Source organism: Ursus americanus, chromosome 22, assembly GCF_024610735.1.
Source record: "Ursus americanus isolate L20-20 chromosome 22, mUrsAme1.1.p, whole genome shotgun sequence".
NCBI lineage: Eukaryota > Metazoa > Chordata > Mammalia > Carnivora > Ursidae > Ursus > Ursus americanus.
Genome location: NC_142148.1, coordinates 26513222 through 26519221, shown reverse-complemented (window position 1 = coordinate 26519221; position 6000 = coordinate 26513222). Strand labels below are relative to the sequence as shown.

The following is a 6000-nucleotide window of genomic DNA, read 5'->3' as shown; positions in this document are numbered from 1 at the left end:
CGCCAGACCTTAATGGATTATCTCCATAAATTAAGGCCACTTTGACTTGAGCCTTTAATTACATCTTCAGGATCCCTTCATAGCTGTACGTAGATCAGTATTTAATTGAATTACCAGGGGACAGAAAGCTTGGGGTGGGAGTAATGTTAAAATTTTGCTTATGGCAAAACCCATGTTTATATTACATTAGCATATCCTCAAGTGTCATCATAGGTAATGAAAGATCGAATGCTTTATAGAAAGGCAAAGGAAATTAACATGTTACCAGCAGTTGGTTTTGTATAAAAACCTAATTAAAAAAACAGAATAAAACGTGCCATCTCTGTATTTTCAAAACTTTTGATATTCTGTAATCAATGCATCGTTATAAAATAATTGAAGCACGTCTATATTCATCTTCCAAAACAATTACAACAATTTGTCAAATTTTCTTTGTGCTAATTGGTAAAATTAAGTATTGAAAGCCCAAAACTGAGCATCATGGACTGAATGTTTGTGTCCCTCTCCATGATTCACAGGTGTTGTTTCCCAAACTGGGCAATTCCCGGGGCGAGGGAGGGGAGGATCTGGAACCCGCCCCCAACCCAGAGGGCAGGGAGAGACCCCCCAAAAGAAGCAGACCCCCTCCAGTTGCGGTAGGTGGCAGTTTCAGTAAGCGAGGGAACTTACCTCCAAGGCTTGTCCTGAGCCTTACCGGTTCCGCAAGGCTCGAGTCCAGCTGGTCTCATCGATGCAATGCTCTGTCAAGGCTGTGTCCTTGAAAATGGCTCCGGCTGTGGAGTTGGTGAGCGGAACGAACGTTCCAAGCCCGGGGCAGGGGGTGAGGGACCTCCAAGCGCCCGGCTCCAGCTCCCGGGTCAACCTGCCGTCACGTCGTTTCGATGATCTCCTTCAACAGTAGGTCTCAGTCCCGGCTGCCCGTGGATGATTCTGGAAGGTGGGGGCCTCTGAGGAAGTGATTAAAGATAAACGAGGCCATAAGGGATCCTACAGGATTAGTGTCCTAGTAAGAAGAGACCCCAGAGCCAAGCTCGCTGTCCGCCCTGTCAGGACACAGCCGCAGGACTGCCGTCCGCAAGCCAGGAGAGCTCTTCCAGAATCCCGCCCTGCCAGCCCACGGTGGGCGCCGTCCAGCCTCAGAACGGTGAGCAAGTCGACCTCTGTCGTTGAAGCCGCTCGGTCTATGGGATTTTGTTGGGGTAGCCTGAGGAGACTGGCGCGCTGCGAAATACCAACATTTACAGTGTGATTATTTCATATTTTATTATTTGAGTTTACATTTGGAAATAAGATAATAATTACTAAAATTTGAAAACCTGGGGCGCCTCGCTGCCTCAGTCGGTAGAGCATGACACTCGTGATCTCCAGGTTGTAAGTTAGAGCCTCACGTTGGGTGTAGAGATTACTTAAAAATAAAAAACTTAAAAATATTGAAAAATCAATCCCTATATAAGCTATTTTAGAAGAATGGTGGTTCATTCTTTTTTCTGCAGCTTACAAACCAGGGCCATAGAGCGTAGTCTTTTTAAAAGGAAAATAAACATTTTATTTTCAAAAACCTCAGTATTTCAGCTTTAGAAGAGAATGCCTTGAAAGTAGCTACTGTGCCATTTGGGCATAATGCCGTGTATATACGTTATTTTATCAGTTTCGTGACTTGCTGCCAGTTTGTTGTTGGATAACTCATAAGTTCGGTTTCTTCTGTGAATATGATTATACTGAAAGACGGAATATTAAGGACAATTCAATTTCATAAGAGCATTTTGGTTTTATTGATTAAAATTCGTCTTGAGGTGGATTAATAGTACACCCCCTTAACATATTTTCCCCCCTCCTTCTCCCTTCCCTCCCTCTCTCCTTTCCTTCCTGGCCAAGAATACAATCATCATACAATTACCCTTGAAACAAGATTCAGAATTATTTTTCTTCTTTGCAAGGAAAAAAAAAAACCTGACAAAGAAACAGGGGCAAGCTAAGCACAACCTATTAAAATAGTGATTGAGACGGAGCATAGTTAGAGCTCTGGGTTCATCTTTCTTAGCATTCATCCTCCTCACAATTACTGTTTCAGTTCCTTGCAGCAAATGACAGAGAGGAAAAGGGAAGGAAGGAGAATTGTCTTTTTATAGGAGAATTGTTTGCTTAAGGTATATGTAGAAGTTTAAGTTATAGCTCTTGGGTACTTATATTTCAATATTCTGTATTGAGATTTTATTTTATAAGAAGGGCATGTTGATATAAATTAGAAGTTCTTGGGGCACCTGCGTGGCTCGGTTGGTTTGGCGTCTTACTTCGGCTCAGGTCATGATCCCAGGGTCCGGGGATTGAGCCCCACGTTGGGCTCCCTGCTCAGCGGGGAGCCTGTTTCTCCCTCTCCCTCTGCCCCTTCCCCCGCTTGTGCTCTCTCGCTCTCTCTCTCAAATAAATAAAATCTATAAAAAAATTCTTTATTGTCTCAGTATATCAAAGAAGTTTCTCCCCCCAAACGGCATTTTTGTAATTGTGTATTTTACTTTTTAATTTCAAAAATTACCATATAGTAAAATGGACTCTCTTGGATATACAGTTGTCTGAGTGTTAACTTCCACCAAAATCAGGATGCAGAACAGTCCTCCCACCTCCCCAGATTCCCTCGGTATCCTTGACTACCACAGAAAGGAATTCTTTCATCTTCTGCCCAGGAAATCAAAGCCTGGCTGGCAGGCCAATTGAAGAGGAGAGGGGGAAATGAACCAGGTGTCGTCTACATCAATGGGTGGTCTTTTCAGTCCTTCTAGAGTGGCTTTTACCTCCTCCTGAGTCCTTGAATCCAGCAGCTCTTTGTTCACACTCTCTCCGGAGCAGACATTTGGCTTTCTCTTTATATTAATTTCTCATCGTATTTTGCTTTGAGTAAAGACTGTGAAGTGTATAATTTCTGCTTTAAAATTTTTAATTGCAATCTAAAAAGACTTTGCCAATTTTTGTGAATCTCCCACAGGTTTTTGGAAAGAAATGTTTATTTTTTTTCTAGTTATGCAGAATGTTCTGACTGTGTTTTAATTACTTCCAAGTTTGTTAATTGATTGGTAAAAATTTTCCGTGTCCTTATTTTTTTGCTTTCTGTACTTGATATATTGATTTCTAATAGAATTGGAGGTCATTTACCTAGAAGAAATTTTAGGAGAGACATTCTGGGTGGGAAAAACTTGATAAGTGGAAATGTTATACAGCATCTTCTTTAGGACCCCCTCCAAGCCCTGTGGGTGAAGGGGGTAGAAATAAGGTGTAGTAGCCTATCTTTTCCAGGGGTTGTGTCTCATCCTTTGATGGTTCATCATTGGTAGCACCACAAGTAATTTTGGGATTGTGCCTTAAAGAAGCAGTTTGCCTAAATTTTGTGTATCAATGGAAGTGTTCCTTTTTATAATTATATATATATTTAAATGGAGGTATAAATGACATATATTAGTTTCTAGTATACTTTAAAGCAACTTTCAAATATATAATACAATATTATTAATTATAGTCACCGTGCTATACATGACATCCCAGGACTCATTTATTTTATAATTGAAAGTTTGTACCTTCGATCCCCTTCACTCCTACGTCCCAACCACCAATCTGTTATCTGTATCTCAGTTATTTATTTATTTTTAAGATTCCACATTTTTATAGTTATATTCTTAATTATTTGGAATCACAGAAGGATAATGAATAAACCATTTATATATTATATATATTACATATATTATATATAATATAAAGATAAAAATGTTTTTGGGCATTTCTAGCTATCATGCCCCATGGATCCCTGTGAATCCTTGACGGAGAGTGAGGAAATGAGTAGGAAACTGGAAAATGTTCTGCCAGTTTGAGTCGTGTTATGCTTCATAATTATCATGCTCCCGTTAGGATATTACTTTTTCTTGGAATTGTGTTTACTGTAGAAAGATTAGTAGAAAAATTGCACATATAAATAATAGAAAACATTATCCATGATCCCATATCTTTGTATATCCATTTAGGGCCTCTTGCTATCAGAAATGTTTTTATGATGATAGAGAAATAATTTACTTGCAATCCCATGCTATTTTCTAAAGAGATTAAGTGCTAAGGAAGGTCATTATCTGCTGACTTGGTTAGGGAGGGAAGGACGTGAATGGAAGAAGCAGCGAGAGGGCAAGATGGCCTTCATGTAGGGAGTGGGGAATGTGGGGGAATTATAGGGAGTGAGTTGGGAATCCATGGCGTGGGAAAGAGCCGTGATGAATGGAGGAGTGGGGTGACTGCCAAGACCCAGGGCCTGTGGGTTGAGGTGTCAGTGACTGAAAAAGAACTTGGAAAAAACCAACGATTTTTATTTATTATTATTATTATTATTATTATTATTATTATTATTATTATTATTAGAGATTTTTAATTTATTTGACAGAGAGACACAGTGAGAGAGGGAACACAAGCAGAGGGAGAGGGAGAAGCAGGCTTCCCGCTGAGCAGGGAGCCTGACGCGGGGCTTGATCCCAGGACCCTGGGATTGTGACCTGAGCCGAAGGCAGACGCTTAACGACTGAGCCACCCAGGTGCCCCAAAACCAAAGATTTTTAAAGGGAGTGGTTGTGAAGATTTGTTGGATAGGATGACGGAAAAGGTCTTCTGTATTTCCCTATGAAATCTTCAATAAAACATTTTTTTCTCATGACTGCATTGTGGAGCTGAATCTACTTTGGGATGCGTTGCATTTCTTCTTTGAGAAGGTCATGGAACAAAAGTGATAGCTATTGATAGAACCCCACCCGGCATTTTGGGTACCTGTTTGTGCGTGCGCATATGTCTTTGCTATAAATTGGGATCAGTGTGATTTTTATAGTGCTCTTTGAATTAATAACACAGTTGGATTCATTCCGTATGACTGAAGAAAGCTCTAAATTTATCCTTTTTAAAGGATGCATAGCATTACACATTATGAATATATCTACTTTATATAACACCTCTCATTCCTGGACATTTAGGTAGTTTCCAGTTTTTCACTCTTCTAATCTAATGCTGTTAGGATTATGTTTGTACAATACATTTAAAAAAACATGGATTCTTAAAAAAAACAAACAAACATGGGTTCTTGTTATTTCCTTGGAATATATTCATTCCTAAAATCAGAGTCTCTGAGGGGGACGCCTGGGTGGCTCAGTTGGTTAAGTGTCTGCCTTCAGCTCAGGTCACGATATCAGGCTCCTGGGATCAGGCCCTGCATGGGGCTCTCTGCTCAGTGGGGAGCCTGCTTCTCCTTCTCCCTCTGCCGCTCCCCCTGCTTGTGCTACCCCCCCCAATAAATAAAATCTTTAAAAAAAATCAGAGTCTCTGAGCCAAAAAGCATGAATGTTTTTGGGGTTTTTGAAAAGGATAGCTAAATGTCTTCCAGATTTACCCATTTAGTCCTAAATAGGAGTATCTGATGACCAGACTTGTTTCTATCTATACCTTGACAAACTTGGGTTTGCAAATCTTTTGAATATCTGACAATCCAATAGATAAGAAAATGAGATCTCATTGTAGTTTAAATTGCATTTATTTGTTTTTAAAGTTTTAATATTTTGTTTATTTTACTTTTAAAATTATTTATTGTTACTGTTATTGAGAGAGAGAATGCATGAGCGGGGTGAAGGGCAGAAGGAGAGAGAGAGAGTCTCAAGCAGGCTCCACGCTCAGCACAGAGCCCGATGTGGGACTCCATCCCAGGACCTTGAGATCATGACCTGAAATGAAATCAAGAGTCAGATGCATAACCAACTGAACCACCCCAGCACCCCTCTATTTTATTTTTAACTGAAGTATACTTGACATATAATATCATATCAGTTTCCAACATACTGGTTGGACAGTTATATCCATTACTCAGTGCTTACCATGAGAAGTGTAGTTTTATCTGTCGTAAATTATAATAGCATTGTACTACTATTATAGTCTTATTGACTATATCTCCTATGCTATACTTTTCATCCTGGAAGTTTATTTTATAACTGG

The 6000-nt window shown here is 39.9% G+C and overlaps 1 long non-coding RNA gene across 1 annotated transcript in view; it reads left to right on the top strand.

The window, feature by feature from the left end:
- The first annotated feature begins 854 nt into the window (after window positions 1-854).
- The window catches only part of LOC148108048 (uncharacterized), a 305012-nt gene continuing 299866 nt past the window's right edge, over window positions 855-6000 (top strand). Inside the window, exon 1 of the long non-coding RNA XR_015721197.1 lies at window positions 855-1144. This is a non-coding gene — a long non-coding RNA (uncharacterized LOC148108048). The remainder of the gene's footprint in view (window positions 1145-6000) is intronic.